An 18,249-nucleotide genomic window follows, 5' to 3' on the forward strand; every position below is an offset into this window, starting at 1 on the left:
GCTCATGATCGGTAGAGAATACTTAGGCGAAATTATAGAAGACATAGCGGGAAGGATTCCGACAATTGGGGAAATCATAACTCTAGACCTCCTTAATCTTTTCTCCAACTTGTAGTATCTTTAGTGTTAATTTATTATTTTAATTTGTTAGTTAGTTAGTTAAACACAATAATCTTAATATCTATAAGTTAGGAATTGTTCAAGCTTGTGTTCTTGGTGATAGTGAACAACTGTAGCTAAGCCTTAGTTCTCCGTGGGATTCGACTCCGGACTTTTAGACCGGATTATATTTGCAGCAACCGCTTATCCTTTTTAGGACTAGAGTTGGGCGTGATCAAATTTTGGCGCCGTTGCCGGGGAACTAACAGTGTAGTTGTAGCTTTATGTATTGCTAGGGTTCAAGTTTGAACTTTTATTTTGTTTTGTTTTTTCTTGGTATTTTTTTTATAACTGTTGATTTGAGAAACATGACATCTTGAAATTATGGGAATTTAGGTATAGATAATTCTACTATTGATCTCCATACATATTGTAAAGGAAACCACCCGTGGCAAAATTTTCAAAACGTTCCTGAGAGCGAGTTATGTGCACTAACTCAATCTTATTTGTGGAATCTGTGTGATGTGTGTGGTGGTAAAAATGGTCACCTTCATGGTTGTGCTTATATTTCTTATTTTCCCCCAACCCCTTACTATGATGGTTCTACCTTTTCTTGTGAAATTAATAGGAACAAAGAGCCTGGGAATGCGGACCTGAAGGAGATCAAGGATATGCTAAAGTGTCTTCTGGAATAAAACAATGAGAAACAATTGCACATAGAAAGGCAAGAGGCAACTATTCGCAAGTTGGAGGCTCAATTGAGTCAAGTGGTTGGAGCTTTTAATGCTCAACAAGCCAATATTGAGGATAGCAGCCAAGAAGAGCATGAATTTGAGGTGTTAATTGGGGAGGTCAGAGTAGAACATCAACAACCTAGCCAACTACAATTTGAGGATGTCAATGTTGAAGAAGTGAGACTAGAGCCAACCAAGGACTTTGAGGATATAAATTTTGTTGACTCTAGTATCATTGATGTTGAGGATGTTGAAAGTCCTGAAGTTCATGTGTTTGAGCGTATTGGTCCACACTCCAAGCATTTTTTTCACATTATGTTTGGATGATGATATGGAAATAGAGTCATCTGAACCAATCGAAGAGTCAAGGAATGAGGAACAAGGTGCATATATTCTGGAATTCTTCTTGCCAGAAAGTCAGGATTACATACCTCATACAAAGGCCAAGGAGTGCAGAATACTACATTATTTCCTTGGGCCAGTTAGATTCGTTCCACCGCCCCATGACCATAATCATAAGCTTGAATCAAAACTTGGGGTTCAATTCATAAGCTCGAGGTGGAGGCAAAAAATGATTCGCGTCGTGTCGCGACGTTAAATCAAGCGCTTGTTGGGAGGCAACCCAGCTTTATTGCTTTCTTTTATTTTTTTTTTAATTGTATTATTTTTGTAGTGTCAATTTTTTTTATTTTTTTAGGAGCATGGAAAGCAAAGGTATTGGAAGGATGCAACAGCAAATCAAATGGTTGGAACTAAGTGTGAGGTACCAGCACGAAGGACCAAGCCTGGGAGAAGTCTGAGTACCCTATGAACTGCTAGTGCTTCGGCCTTTGGCCTACCAGGGAGTTTCTCTTACCCTCTTATGGTTATGCTGTGCATTGGGGACAATGCACAATTTTAAGTGTGGGGTGATGAGATTGTCTGAGTGACTTTTCATGCTACTTTAGCTGTATTAGTTTAATTAAATAGTTTTTTTTATTTTTAAAAAAATGGACTTTTCCCGACGATGGATCTATTAGACAATTTTCTTGAGGGATTTAAGTCTAAAAAAAAGATTTTTTTTGTTAGGTAGTGTAGCAATTCCCCCTTGGTTTTTCTTTAAACCACGGTTCTTTTCCAAGGGTTTTATTTGAACCGGGTGTAGTTATATTTTTTTTTTAGGAATATGAGCCATTGTGTTGTGTTTTGAATTGAAGCAATATCATTTGACTTTGTTATGCCTTGAGAATAGTGAGTACTTTGGTTGTGACGCTTAGGCTCAGTTTTTGACTCTTGTATAAGTACCTTAAATTGTATGATTTTAACTTTGCTTAACTGCTTTGACTAGAGTGTCTTGATGAATCCAATCCTGAGTGAGTTCTGTGCCATGTGTGTGTGAGGTTTGGGTGTTATTCTGTGCATTGCATTTGATGCCTAGAACTTGCCCTGTGTGTTTGCAAAGTGAAATAGTAGTTTTGTTCAATCTAGGAAGTGATATAGGCATTTCTTTGTTGAGCCAGATAAGTATATTTTACCCGCCTAATTGTTATGTATCGTAGTTAACCCATTTGAGCCTCTAATCCTATTTCTTTGGCAACCACATTAGAAGTCTTACCCAATTGTTTGAATGGACTATCTATTTGAACCTTTTAACCTCTCATAAGCACTTGAATTGTGATGATTTATGTAAAATTTAAAGTATGGGGTGGTTGGTTTGGCTTTTGAGTGGAACTAATGAAATAAGGAGAAAGGTGCACTGTTTTGAAAAAGTAAGAGCTACTTGAATTGGAAAAAAATAGTTGGATTGTTGTGAAGAAAAATTCCTTGATAAGTGGTGGCTCTTGATGTAAGTGTGCTTAAAGAAGAATGGGGTAATATACATTGATGTGAAGGTGGAGTTTTGGTTTGATATAAGTATTGGGTTTGAATGTTAAAGTATATGTATTAAAGTGCTTAGGGAGGTGTAGTCACTCTTATATCTAAATGTATCCTACCCGTCCCGCAGCCTACATTACAACCAATTAAAGTCCTACTTGATCCTAGACTGAATGAGCTCGATTAGTAGAGTAGTATACTACGGGCAAGCCTATGGTGCATCTTTTGTGGCATATGAATGTTATTTCTGAGAATGAGTGAATTCTTTCTATCTTGTGTTCCTAAATCTTCTTAAATTTTATTTTGTGGGACTACTCTCATTGGTTGTGTGAGGGCACTTGATTCATGAAGGAAAGGTAATGTCATTGACCTCTATGTTAGAGTAAGTGGGCGAGTGATAATGCGTGGTACTTGTGAGTCAAATCTTGAGGTTAAGATGTTACGCTTTTGTTCTTAATCTATTTTAAATATTCTTGGCATAATGAATTAGGAGAGTTGTTTAAAAAGGTCGTGTCTATATAAAGTGAAGTTGATTGCTCGAGGACGAGCAATGGTTTAAGTGTGGGGTGTTGATGTTAGGCTAGAAACCCGTGTTTTAGCCGTAGTATTACATTCCAATGACTGCATTTTTACGTGTGTTTGAGTTCAAATGATAGTGAATTGCACTTAGTACGTGTTTTATGCCTTGCAGGAAGTGATCCTGAGCTCAAAAGTTAATTTGGAGCTAAATTGATCAATTTGGAGCTTTGAAGTCTGAGTAAAAGCCCAATACATTAAGTCGGGATCGTGTTCGGGGGTCGTGTACCAAGTCTGGATGTTAAAAGGGGACGAAATAAGTTCACTCTGAGAAAATTGCACTGCTGCGCCGCATGGGGCGCCGCATGGGGCGGCGCAGCAGTGTAAAATGGTGCCTGACTTGAAAATATGAAGCTGCAGCTAAAATGCACTACCGCGCCGCATGGTGCGGCGCGGCTGTTCAATTTTTACAGAGCTAAGTCCTAGTTCACGCAGGAATGGTTTTTTTTCATCTGGGCCCGACCCTACTTGGTATAAATACATGTAAAAATGCTATTTTGAGGGGTTGGACACACTTTTGACATAATTTAGACCTAAGGAGGCTAAGGAGCCGGGGATTCGACCTAAGGAGTCAAGAACACACTGGGAGCAAGGCGGAGAATTCTTCAACGAGTTTTTCCTTCCTCTTCCTATTTTTCATTGTTGGTTATGATTTTTAGTATTGTAGTTTTACATAATATTATGAATAACTAATTTGTTATCTAGGGTTTTGATAGAACCTTTTGTAGGATAAATTCTTGTTATTTTTATATAATTGAGCCGTAGTATTTTTTCTATTTGTTCAACTACGTTTATATTGTGGTTGGTTGAAGATCTCTCAATTAGCTGTGCCTATTTAGTATGTATTACTCGGGAGGAGAGTGCATATTTAGGTAGTTATTGAACAACATCACTCCCAAAGTATAAGAGGGATCTATAACTGCGGGTTTAAAGGCGGGATTAGGGATAACGAAGCCTTGGGTGCAATCTAAAGTGAGCTGTAATAAACAAAGCCAGCTAGCGTAACTCGGGAGAGTATGTCTAGTAAATTGTCGTAATTACTCGGGAGAGAATTACAACACGCAGAGCGCTCATGATCGGTAGAGAATACTTAGGCGAAATTATAGAAGACATAGCGGGAAGGATTCCGACAATTGGGGAAATCATAACTCTAGACCTCCTTAATCTTTTCTCCAACTTGTAGTATCTTTAGTGTTAATTTATTATTTTAATTTGTTAGTTAGTTAGTTAAACACAATAATCTTAATATCTATAAGTTAGGAATTGTTCAAGCTTGTGTTCTTGGTGATAGTGAACAACTGTAGCTAAGCCTTAGTTCTCCGTGGGATTCGACTCCGGACTTTTAGACCGGATTATATTTGCAGCAACCGCTTATCCTTTTTAGGACTAGAGTTGGGCGTGATCAAATTTTGGCGCCGTTGCCGGGGAACTAACAGTGTAGTTGTAGCTTTATGTATTGCTAGGGTTCAAGTTTGAACTTTTATTTTGTTTTGTTTTTTCTTGGTATTTTTTTTATAACTGTTGATTTGAGAAACATGGCATCTTGAAATTATGGGAATTTAGGTGTAGATAATTCTACTATTGATCTCCATACATATTGTAAAGGAAACCACCCGTGGCAAAATTTTCAAAACGTTCCTGAGAGCGAGTTATGTGCACTAACTCAATCTTATTTGTGGAATCTGTGTGATGTGTGTGGTGGTAAAAATGGTCACCTTCATGGTTGTGCTTATATTTCTTATTTTCCCCCAACTGTAGCTAAGCCTTAGTTCTCTGTGGGATTCGACTCCGGACTTTTAGACCGGATTATATTTGCAGTGAGCGCTTATCCTTTTTAGGACTAGAGTTGGGCGTGATCAACGTTCGACCGAAGACAGCTGGGCTTGAGCAGTATCTTTCTCCGAGGCAAGGCGGTCCATGTTTTGCTTCCACCCCAAAGTCTCTGCCTCCTTCATCTTGGCCACCTCGCGAAGTTGCTCAATCTTTTCAGCCTTCTGCTGAACCCGCAGGATCGAAGTGTTAGTTGTCGTTCTGGAATTAATATATTGAGCTTCTAAAAATTTACATTACCTGCTCAATCAGGTCGGTTTGCCCTTTGTGAGATGTTGCCAATTCAGTATGGAGGTCCTTGATCTCCTCTTCTTTTTGCCCACTGAGAAGTTTTAGGGCATGTCTCTCCTCTGTGAGCTTTTTGAGATCGGCCTCACACCGACTCAACTCTGACCGAGATTTAGAAAATGCTTCCTGATGAAGTGTCAAGGCCTACGAAGAAAGAAAGGAAGTCATGCAAGAAAAAATAAACGCAAGCGCAATATTAATAAAGGGAACTAAAACTTACCCGACTCGGAAGTCGTTGAGCCTCATCGAAGAGACTCGATGCATTGCCCGGGTCAGTAACATCTTCGACCCCTGTGAAGAAACCACGAAATAGGTCCTCCCCTTCGTGGGTCGTTCCCACATCAGGGGTCTCCATAGCCTGGGCCTCCTGAATTTGCCCCTTAGAAAATATGGGGAGGGGCAGCGAATCACCAATATCAATTGGCCCAAGCAAGACACTTGGGGCATTCTCTCCGTTCGAAGATCTCGGGACCGGTCCCTTCAGGCACGTCCGCCAATTGTTCATCACGGGGGGAGGCATCTTCAGCCTCTAACGACTCGGGGACTTTGCTCGGGCCATCTTCTGAGATCTCCTCGATCCGAGGCTGAACCTCCTCGATTATCACCGATTCAGCGGCCTTTGGGGCCTCGACACTCCTCTTTCGAGCCACTAGCTCGAAGTCAGCATCTTCGTCTTCCTCATCTTTCTCCCTTAGCCACTAGGCTATGTCAGCAGGCAGAATGATGGTGTCTTTGTTCGACCTGTGAGCCTTTCTCTTCTGGGCTTTGGAGTATCGGAGGGCGAGACCCTTTTTCTTTTCTTTTGCTTCGATGGCTTTGGGACCGAGGGCGGAACCTCCTCTTCCCCGGATGGGGGTCTCATAACAGCATCTTTCTCAAGGCCTGTTTGAAAGGAAATCAAGTAAGTATAGGAGGGAAACATTTTAAGGCCATCAGATACGTAAAGAAAAGGCTTACCGTGATTTTTGGCCTCCCATCGGCCCCTTGCTAAATCATGCCATGAGCGCTTAGCATACAAGGAGGTCGAAGCTAGGGTTCGAACCCAGCTCTCGAGGTCCGGAGTTGCACCAGGCATCTAAGTGACCGTTACATCACAGAAAAGGATGTCAGTAAAAAGAAGTAAAGGGAACAAAACAATAAATAAAAAGCTAAAGGAAGGATCGAACTTACGTTCCATATTCCACTTCTCAGAAATGGCATCTTCTCGGCCGGAATTAGGTCGGAAGTTTTCACTCGAACGAACCGACCCATCCACCTTCAATCTTTGTCCTCATCTATGCTCGAGAACAACACCTTGACGGCCCGACGCTGAAGCTTTATCAACCCACCTTGAAAAAGATGGGACCTGTACAACCTAATGAGGTGGTCGAGGGTGAAAGGCGTTCCTTCTTTATTGCTCGCAAAAAAAATCGAAACAAGTTGACTATCCGCCAAAAGGAAGGGTAGATCTGGCCTAGGGTTATTTGGTATTAGCGGTAGAAGTCGATAATGACGGGATCGACATGGCCCAACGTGAAAGGATAAGTGTAAACACTTAAAAACCCTTCCACGCAGGTAATGTTATCTTCCTCGGGAGATGGAATCACCACCTCTTTCTTTTCCCAATGGCAGTCTTCCTTGACCTGCTCGAGGTTGCTCTCAGTTATCGAGCAAATGTACCTAGACATTGGCTCATACCGACTAGGGACAGAAGAAGTTTTCTCGACTTTGAAGTCGGAAGAAAGATCACACCCCATCTCAGGAACACATTCCTCAGGGCACGGCTCCACCGGTGTTTTGTCGCCGGCCGATCGCGATGAAGAGGCTTTTTCCTTTTGAGGAACAGTTTTTGATGCCTTCGCTATTTTTGTGTAAAGAAAGAAGAAGAGGATATGGGTTGGTGTTTTGAGGAAGGGTTGGTAATGGAGCAGGACGGGAAGGCTTAGAAGATGTGAAAAGCTTTGAAGATTTGCAGATAGACTTGAATAACTCAAAGGGATTTTGAAGATTAGTACAAGAAAAATCCAAAGTAAAGTTTGAGGAAGTGAGAAGAAGACCTATTTAGGATTCACGGCGACGGTTCAAAGGCATTGTGGCCGACCGCCAACTACACTCATTAATGATTTTGGGAACTGTACCGACTGGACATTTCGATCGCTTACGTCACGAGGATGACATCATGATGCATCGAGGTACAAAATCGAAGGCTCAATTCTTTTGTTCTGATTACATTCCAAGAAACGAGGGGACTATCTGTATACGGTTAAAATCGGGCCTACCCGATTATGCTATTTGATCAAGACAAGGGAACTGCATCGAGGGGTAGCCTCGTAATGAATCAGACCAGAGCACGAAGACGAGGCATCGAGTCCAAGGATCAAGGTGCCTGTCGAGATCGAGGCCAGCAACGACCAAGACCAAATATGACAGACTTCGAGCAAAGCGCAATAACGAAAAGGCGAGATATCCGTGACTGGCCGGAGATCATGGCGTAAATCTTAGAACAGATCAAATCAAGGGCGGTTATCTAGTTAATCATGGGATTTACTTCCATAGTTATAATTGTACCTTAAATAGGATTCCTCTACTATATAAAGGGGGTTCTAATCATCTGTAGACACCTTACATTCACGCAGATCAAAGCAATACAATATTCTATCTTTAATTTACATTCTCTCGTTTATCATCTTGTTGCATTTTAACTGTTCTTGCATAACTATCTCGAGGGTATTCAAGCTCGAGGGCTCTGTCCAAATGCTGGTTTACTTTATATTATAGTCAATTTCCATCACTTATCTTTACGTTTATCAATTGATATTAGGTGAAATCACGTAACCATAAAATCACATTATAAGTTTAATTGTTATTCAATTTTTAGGGTAAACAGAGATTACATTAAAAATAAATATCTTATACTCTCTATTCTTAAAAAAGAAAAAATCGTAACAATCTATTTTCATTTAATTATATGGTAAGGGAAAAAGATCGAGCTCATAAGCACTTTACCCCTTCTCAATCGTAAAACATAAGCAAAATTTGTCCACTTAATTACTCTAGATCGACTTTTCCTTAGTTTGAAAATGAGTCGTCTTATCATCTAAAGGTTCAAGTAGAGTTTATAGAGAAGATCGATAAATTGCATCAAACCAGCAAATTGAGTTAAATCGGGAAAAAATCTCATTAGTAATTTGGTTTGATTGATTTGGTATTGAAGGAAAAAAAAATTAACCATGACTAATTGGATTTGGAATTAAATAAAAAAGGTTAAATAGGTAAAAATAGCACGGTCTAGCCAGTTTTCGAACTGGTCATTCAAAAATAGTCAGTGTTTACCAAGTCAATAAAAAATAGCCACTATTTTGCTGCAATAGAGACCGGTCCAGCATAATATACTGGAGTTCGGTGCACCTGTGTATGAACTTCCAGCATATTATGCTGGAACTCTAACACACGGTAAGTTCCATCACAATATACTGGAGATTCGAGCACTTGTGTATGAACTTCCAGCATATTATACTGGACCGATATATTTTGCTGGAACTCCAGTATATTATGCTGGAGTTCTAGTGTACTTATGTTGGAACTCCATCATATTATGCTGAAGTTCCAGCATACTTATCCTGGAACTCCAGTATAATATGCTGGAGTTCAAGTATACTTATGCTAGAACTCCAGCATAATATCCTGGCGTATTTTCCGGGTTTTGAATAGTGTTTTCGATCAGATTTATCTTTACATGAAAAGTGGCTAGATTTCGATTACTTTTGAAACTGGGCTATTTTTGATCGACCACTTATAAATCTGGCAATGTTTGAATTTTTTCCGTTAAATAGAGATCACACCAAACCGACATTATATGTATATAATTTTAAGAAAATATATATATAAAAATATTTATTATAAAATTTGTCGCGACCCAACTCCCGAACCCGGTCGTGATGGCGCCTCTCGTGAAGACAAGGCCAGCCAGAACAACGCAATACCTCTTTTAAAGCAATTAATTACATTAACAATTCTAACACATGTTTAAGATAACCATAAACGTGGAAACAACGATAACAACAAGGGGAGGCCCTCCCGACACAGCCCAAACCGGGGTGTCACAAGTCATGAGCTACTATAGAGTTTACTTTAAGTCTACGAAGTGTAATATCTGATACAATAGTCTGAAGGAAGCATAAATGATGTAAGATAGGGGAGACAAGGGGCTGCGGACGTCAACAGCTACCTCGTAACTCCAACTCGCTGCCTGGTCTGGAAGGAATCAGTGCTCAGGAGCGGACTCTGCTATGCCTGAATCTGCACACATGGTGCAGGGAGTAATGTGAGTACTCCGACCCAGTGAGTAATAATAATAAATAATAACCGAAGGCATGAAAATACATAAGTGCACAAGGCAATTCTATATCAGGCAGTAAATCACTTAAAGCAGTAAAACAGTAAAGAGTCAAATGAAATCTCCTTTTAAAAACAGGTAAATCGGGTAAAGCAACAAGTAAATAGTGAGTAGAAATCTGCCCCTCCGGCCCAGCATCAAACGCTCAAAACAGTATCAGCCCCTCGGGATCAGTATCAGTCACTCAGTATAATATCAGCCCCTCGGGCTCACTCTCGGATCATATAGGTACCCGCACTCACTGTGGGTGTGCAGACTCCGGAGAGGCCCCTTACGGCCCAAGCGCTATATCAACATAAGGCCTGAAAGCCTTCTCACATCTCTCATAAGGCCTGAAAGCCTCCTCACCTCACTCACAAGGCCTGAAAGCCTCCTCACATCACTCACAAGGCCTGAAAGCCCCCTCACATCACTCACAAGGCATGAAAGCCTCCTCAGTCCAGAAAATATCATAAGACCCTCGGGCATCAATAAAATAGTAGTGCTCAGCCCAAACAACAGTGGAAATATCATTTAAGTCTCAAAGTTCAATTAAAGCAGCTGAGTTTGTAAAACAGTATAATCAACAGGACTGAGTTCAAGTAGTATATCAAAATAATGAGGAAACAGTGATAAAAATCCACGAAGGATTCAAGTAGTCGGCATGAAGCCCAAAATATGGCAATAGGCCCCAAATCATGTTGATAACAAATACATTTCAGTTGTGCAAATCCGGGGTTTCAAACCCTCAGGATATCATTTACTATCATTACTCACCTCAAGCCGGCCAAAATCCTAGCTCGCTATGCCCTTGCCTCGCAAATCGACCTCCTCGCGCGTCGAATCTGATCAAAACCACAACGAATACGTTACAATAGGCTAAGGGAGCATAACCCAAACGAAAAGACTCGAAAAATATCGAAAATCACGAAATTTGCAAAACCCGAGCCCCGGGCCCACTTCTCTAATTCCAGAAAATTTTACATCAACGGATTCCTTATCTCGCCGCGAGTTTATACATATCAAGAACTCCCAAATCCGAGCTCAAATGACCCATCAAAACCCAATTTGAAATACCAAAACTCAAGCCCTAATTCTTCCCCCTTTTGATAAATTTTCATGAATTTCTATGTTAATTCTACCATTAAATCATGTATTTAGGTCATAGAACTCACCTCCAATCACACCTAGTCGAAATCACCTTCAATTTCCGTCCAAAAGCTCTTAAGGTTGATCAAAAATGGTGGAAATAAACCTTAGCTCGCGGAACAAAATGAGCTTTTAAAACCCTTCTCTGATCAGTCATTTTCGCATCTGCGATAAATGAACCGCACCTGCGGTTACCGCTTCTGCGGTTTTCCCTCCGTTTCTGCGGATCTTCACTATGCCCAAGACCGCTTCTGCGGTCAATCTCCTCTTCTGCGGACACCGCTTCTGCGATCAAGCCTCCGCTTCTGCGGAACCTCCCTTGCATGCACGGATCGCTTCTGCGGTCATTAACCGCATCTGCGGAGACCGCACCTGCGGAAATCATCCGCTTCTGTGGAATTTCTCCAAATTGCCAACACCCGCACCTACGATCCCTTATTCGCATCTGCGTGACCGCATCTGCGGTCCTGTTTCCGCAGATGCGGAAATACCAGAACCAGCAAAACTCAGCAATAACACAAGTCCAAAATTCATCCCGATGGCCATCCGAAATCACCCCGAGGCCCCCGGGACCTCAACCAAAAGTGCCAATCCATCCTAAAACATCATTCGAACTTGCTCCAATCATCAAAACACCACAANTCAAAAACTTTCGAAACACGTATTTGATCAAAAACCCGACCAAAGCACCTCCGAATGACCTGAAATTTTGCACACACATCCCAAATCACCTAACGAAGCTACAACAACTCTCGGAATTCTATTCCGACCCTCGGATCAAAATTTCACCTATCAACCGGATTTCGCCAAAATACTAACTTCGCCAATTCAAGCCTAATTCTACACCGGACCTCCAAAATCACTTTCGATCACGCTCCTAAGTCACAAATCATCCCCCGAAGCTAACCGAATCACCGGAAATCACATCCGAGCCCTCTAACTCATAAGTCAACATCCGGTTGACTTTTCCAAACCAAACCTTCCTTAAAGAGACTAAGTGTCCCAATTCCTTCTAAAACCAATCCAAATCAACTCGTTCACACAAGACTCTTATAATGAAGCATAAAGAAGCAGAAAAATGGGGGAAACGGGGAACTCACGTGACGACGGGTCGGGTCATCACATCCTCCCCAACTAAAATAAACGCTCGTCCTCGAGCGGGTCAAGAAACATACCTGAATCCTCAAACAGGTGAGGATATCTGCTCCGCATCTCCCGCTCGGTCTCCCAAGTAGCCTCCTCCACGGGCCGACCTCTCCATTGCACTTTCACTGAAGCAACATCCTTTGACCTCAACTTCCGAATCTGACGATCCAAAATGGCTGCTCGCTCTACATCATAAGTCAAATCATCATCCAACTGAACCGTGCTGAAGTCCAATACATGGGACAGGTCCCCAACATACTTCTGGAGCATAGATACATGAAATACCGGATGCACGCCCGACAAGCTGGGTGGAAAGGCAAGCTCATAATCCACCTCCCCAATCCTCCTAAGTACATCAAAAGGCCCAATAAACCGCGGACTCAACTTCCCTATCTTTCCAAACCGCATAACGCCCTTCATGGGCGAAACCTTCAGCAAGACCTTCTCACCAACCATATAAGACACATCTCGAACCTTCCGGTCCGCATAACTCTTCTGACGCGACTGAGCTGTACGAAGCCTTTGCTGAATTAGCTTCACCTTCTCCAAGGCATCCTGAACCAACTCTGTCCCCAATAGCCTAGCCTCGCCGGGCTCGAACCAACCAATAGAAGATCTACACCGCCTCCCATACAACGCCTCATACGGAGCCATCTAAATGCTCTATTGATAACTGTTGTTGTAGGCAAACTCTGCAAGCGGCAAAAACCCATCCCAAGAACCTCCAAAATCAATAACACAGGCACGCAACATGTCCTCCAATATCTGAATAGTACGCTCGGACTGTCCATCCGTCTGAGGATAAAATGCTATGCTCAACTCCACCTGTGTACCCAACTCTCGCTGAAAAGTCTTCCAGAACTGAGAAGTAAACTGAGTACCCCTATCTGAGATAATAGACACTAGAACACCATGCAATCGGACAATCTCCCGGATAAAGATCCCTGCCAGCCTCTCCGAAGAATAGGTAGTACATACCGGAATGAAGTGCGCGGACCTGGTCAGCCGATCCACAATCACCCAAATCGAATCGAACTTCTTCAAAGTTCGAGGAAGACCACTCACAAAATCCATAGTGACCCTCTCCTACTTCCACTCGGGAATAATCATCCGCTGAAGTACGCCACCCGGTCTTTGATGCTCATATTTCACCTGCTGACAGTTGAGACACCGAGCCACAAATCCTGCAATATCTTTCTTCATTCTTCTCCACCAATAGTGCTGCCTCAAATCCTGATACATCTTCGCGGCACCCGGATGAATGGAATACCGCGAGCTATGGGCCTCCTCCAATATCAACTCCCGAAGCCCATCCACATTGGGCACACAAATCCGGCCCTGCATCCTCAACACACCATCCTCAACAATGGTCACGTCTCTGGCATCATCATGCTGGACCCTGTCCTTAAGGACAAGCAAATGCGGATCATCATACTGGCGCTCTCTGATGCGATCATATAAGGAAGACCGAGAAACCACACAAGCCAACACCCGACTAGGCTCCAAAATATCTAGTCTCACCAATCGATTGGCCAAGGCCTGGACATCAACTGCAAAGGGCCTCTCCCCAACTGGAATGTACGCCAAACTCCCCATACTAACTGCCTTTCGGCTCAAAGCATCGGCCACTACATTGGCCTTCCCCGGGTGATACAGAATGGTAATGTCATAATCCTTAAGTAACTCTAGACACCTCCACTGCCTCAAATTAAGATCCTTTTGCTTGAACAAATTCTGAAGACTGCGATGACCAGTGAATACCTCACAAGATACGCCATACAAGTTGTGCCTCCAAATCTTCAAAGCATGAACTATAGCAGCTAACTCCAAATCATGTACAGGGTAGTTCTTCTCGTGGGGCTTCAACTGACGAGACGCATAAGCAATAACTCTACCCTCCTGCATCAATACACATCCAATCCCAACTCTCGAAGCATCACAATATATAGTATAAGAACCTGAAGCTGATGACAAAACCAATACTGGAGTTGTGGTCAAAGCTGTCTTGAGCCTCTGAAAGCTCTCCTAGCACTCGTCCGACCATACAAATGGAGCACCCTTCTGAGTTAACTTGGTCAAGGGCAATGCAATAGAGGAAAATCCCTGAACAAACCAGCGATAATAACCTGCCAAACCAAGGAAACTACGAATCTCTGTGGCTGAGGTCGGTCTAGGCCAACTCTGAACCGCCTCTATCTTCTTCGGGTCGACCTGAATACCCTCGCTGGACACCACGTGCCCCAAGAAAGCCACTGAACTGAGCCAGAACTCACACTTGGAGAACTTTGCATAAAGCTTCTCCTCCCTTAATCTCTGCAATACAACTCGCAAATGCTGTGCGTGCTCCTCCTGACTACGCGAGTACACCAGAATATCATCAATAAAAATGATAACGAACGAATCCAGATAAGGCCGAAATACACTGTTCATCAAATGCATGAACGCTGCTGGGCATTAGTCAGCCCAAAAGACATAACAAGAAACTCATAGTGGCCATATCTAGTCCTGAAAGCAGTCTTAATAATATCTGAATCCCTGATCTTCAACTGGTGATAGCCCGAATGGAGATCAATCTTGGAGAACACCCTCGCTCCCTGAAGCTGGTCAAACAAATCATCAATGCGAGGCAGAGGGTACTTGTTCTTCACTGTTACTTTGTTCAATTGCCTGTAGTCAATGCACATTCTCATGGTGCCATCCTTCTTCTTCACAAACACAACCGGTGCACCCCACGGTGAGACACTAGGCCGATTGAACCCCTTATCTAGGAGTTCCTGAAGCTGATCCTTCAATTCTTTCAACTCCGCTGGTGCCATACGATATGGCGGAATGGAAATAGGCTGAGTGCCCGGTACCAGGTCAATACCAAAATCGATATCCCTGTCCGGTGGCATGCCCGACAGGTCTGCAAGAAATACATCGGGAAACTCCCTCACAACTGGGACAGAATCAATGCTAGGAGTCTCGGCTCCAACATCTCTCACAAACGCCAAATATAAAAGGAAACCCTTCCCAACCATACGCTGGGCCTTTAAGAATGAAATCACCCTACGAGAAACATAATCAGTCACACCATGCCACTCGATCCTCGGTACACTCGGTATAGCCAAAGTGACTGTCTTAGCATGACAGTCTAGAATAGAATGACATGGAGATAACCAGTCCATGCCCAAAATAACATCAAAATCCACCATGCTCAATAGCAATAGATCAACTCGGGTCTCCAGACCCCCAATAGTCACCAAACATGACCGGTACACATGGTCTACAAACCGGGGTAGATACATGAACAGGTAAAGCAAGACACCCTCGGGACGTACCCAGATGATGAGGAAAATATGAGGACACATAAGAATAGGTGGAACTGGGATCAAATAGACTGAGGCATCTCTGTGGCAGACTGAAATAATACCTGTAATGACGGCAACTGAAGCAATGGCATTTGTCCTGCCCTGAAGAGCATAAAGACGAGCCTGACCACTGTCTGATCGACCTTCACCTCTGGGGCGACCCCTGGCTGCCTGACCCTCACCCCTAGCTAGCTGGGTGGGTGCTGAAGAAACTGGACCAGAAGACGAGGGCTGACCCCTCTGCTGAGATGAGCTAGCAGCACGACGAGGACACTGCCTCCACATATGTCCAAACTCTCCGCACTCATAAAAACTCCCAGGTGCTGGAGAATGGGACTGAAGGGAACCCCTCGCGTCGGAGTGACTAGACGCACTCGGCCTAGAAGAACCCTGAGCAGACGGGGCATGAGATGAACTTTGTGCTGGAAGAGCGCCGAGTGAAGGCTGACTCTGCTGAGAACCATGATAACCACGACCTGAAGATGCCCCACGATACTCGGGATGAGCCGACTGAGCGGGCCTGAAAGAACAACCCCTACCATGCTGGAACTGGCCCCTCGAAGGAGCGCCACTGTAACTGCCAGAACCTCGAGGCCTCTTGGCCTCCCTCTCCTCTCGATCCTGACGGCGAACCGCCTCAATCTCTCGAGCTATGTCGACCACCTCCTCGAATGTAGCACCCAGTACTCTCTCTCTAGTCATAAGGACACGGAGATGGTAGTTAAGGCCATCAACAAATCTCCTGATACGCTCACTATCAGTCGGAACCATCAAAACGGCATGACGAGCCAACTCTGAAAACCTCATCTCATACTGAGACACAGTCATGTCTCCCTGCTGTAGCCACTCAAACTGCCTGCGCAGCTCCTCTCTGCAGGACTGCGGTATATACTTCTCCAAGAAGAGAGTGGAGAACTCCTGCCAAGTCAAAGGTGCTGCACCAGCCGGCCTACGCCTCTTATACGCCTCCCACCATGTGAAGGCAGCCCCAGTAAACTGAAAGGTGGTAAAAGCCACACCACTAGACTCGAGAATCCCTGCTGTACGGAGCATCCACTAACATCTATCAAGAAAACCCTGGGCATCCTCGCCCTCAGCACCACTGAATGTAGGAGGCTGGAGTCTACCAAACCTCTCAAGACGACGCTGCTCATCCTCGGGCATAGCTGGAACCCTGAACTCCTGCACTGGTGCAACTGGCTGGGCTGGAGGTGCCTCTGGAGTCTGTAATCCCTACACTACCTGCTCAGGTGTGCGAGCAGCGGGGGTCTGATTGCCTCCCCCAGCCTGCGAAGTAGCTGCTGCTGTAGTGGCTGAAACGACCTGAGTCAGGCCAGTGCAAACTATCAAAATCTGAGCCAAAGTCTCCTGAAGGCCAGGAATCACAATGGGCACAGCTGGTGCCTGAACTGGTGCTGCTGGAGCCTGATCCTGAGCTGGGGCAACTGGTGGATCAACAGGCGTTGCCCCTGCCGCTCTGCCTCTGCCACGACCACGACCGCGTCCATGGCCTCTGGTGGTCTCACTGGGTGGTACTGGTGGTCGTCCACCTCGTCCGGTAAATCGTGTCCTCACCATCTGTGAGAGAATAGAATAAAGAGAAGTTTAGTACTCGGATCAACAAGTTCGCACGACAGAAATTTCAAGAATGTGGAAATTTTCCTAAAGGTTCTGCAGCCTCTCGAGGATAAGTACAGACGTCTCCGTACCGATCCACGAGACTCTACTAAACCAGCTCATGACTCGTGAGACTTAGTAACCTAGGCTCTGATACCAACTTGTCACGACCCAACTCCCGAACCCGGTCGTGATGGCGCCTCTCGTGAAGACAAGGCCAGCCAGAACAACACAATACCTCTTTTAAAGCAATTAATTAACATTAACAATTCTAACACATGTTTAAGATAACCATAAATGCGGAAACAGCGATAACAACAAGGGGAGACCCTCCCGACATAGCCCAAACCGGGGTGTCACAAGTCATGAGCTACTACAGAGTTTACTTTAAGTCTACAAAGTGTAATATCTGATACAATAGTCTGAAGGAAACATAAATGATGTAAGATAGGGGAGACAAGGGGCTGCGGACGTCAATAACTACCTCGTAACTCCAACTCGCTGCCTGGTCTGGAAGGAATCAGTGCTCAGGAGCGGACTCTGCTATGCCTGAATCTGCACACATGGTGCAGGGAGTAATGTGAGTACTCCGACCCAGTGAGTCATAATAATAAGTAATAACCGAAGGCATGAAAACACATAAGTGCACAAGGCAATTCTATATCAGGCAGTAAATCACTTAAAGCAGTAAAACAGTAATGTTGGCCCAAGATCAGTTGAAGTTTTGAAGAATGACAAACGAACTCAGTAAAGGACCAGGTTCATCTAAGGAGACACAGTTGTTATGGCCCATACACATGAAGTGCACGTGAAGAAGATAAGTCCTTGAGATCAAGCAGCAATATCTTGATGAATATCTTCTGAACTGATCGAAAAGATTGCATATAGGATAAGGAGTTGAAGTCTCCTTATGAAAAGAGAATTACATCCGGATCAAGAATATGGATTAGGAGTTAGAGTTGTTCTTGGACTCGAATTGTCAAGGGATCCACAATTCGAGTTCTTATCAAACTCTGATTACTAACTCTATAAATATAACGATTGTTCTCATTTACAGGTGAATGCACATAAGCAGAAGTTAAGCATATTTGAGAGCAAAAAGATCAAGTCTGATTTGCAAGCAACATATGCGAGATACAAGTGTGCACGTCTGAAGCTACATGAACTAAGATAGAAGAACCAGTTTCATCATTGTGTTTATTCTAAGTCTAGTTCAATTGTAGTAGGTTTTCATATTGTACCTTTCAGCTTT

The sequence above is a fragment of the Nicotiana attenuata genome, chromosome 2 (assembly GCF_001879085.1).
Source record: "Nicotiana attenuata strain UT chromosome 2, NIATTr2, whole genome shotgun sequence".
Classification (NCBI taxonomy): Eukaryota; Viridiplantae; Streptophyta; class Magnoliopsida; order Solanales; family Solanaceae; genus Nicotiana; species Nicotiana attenuata.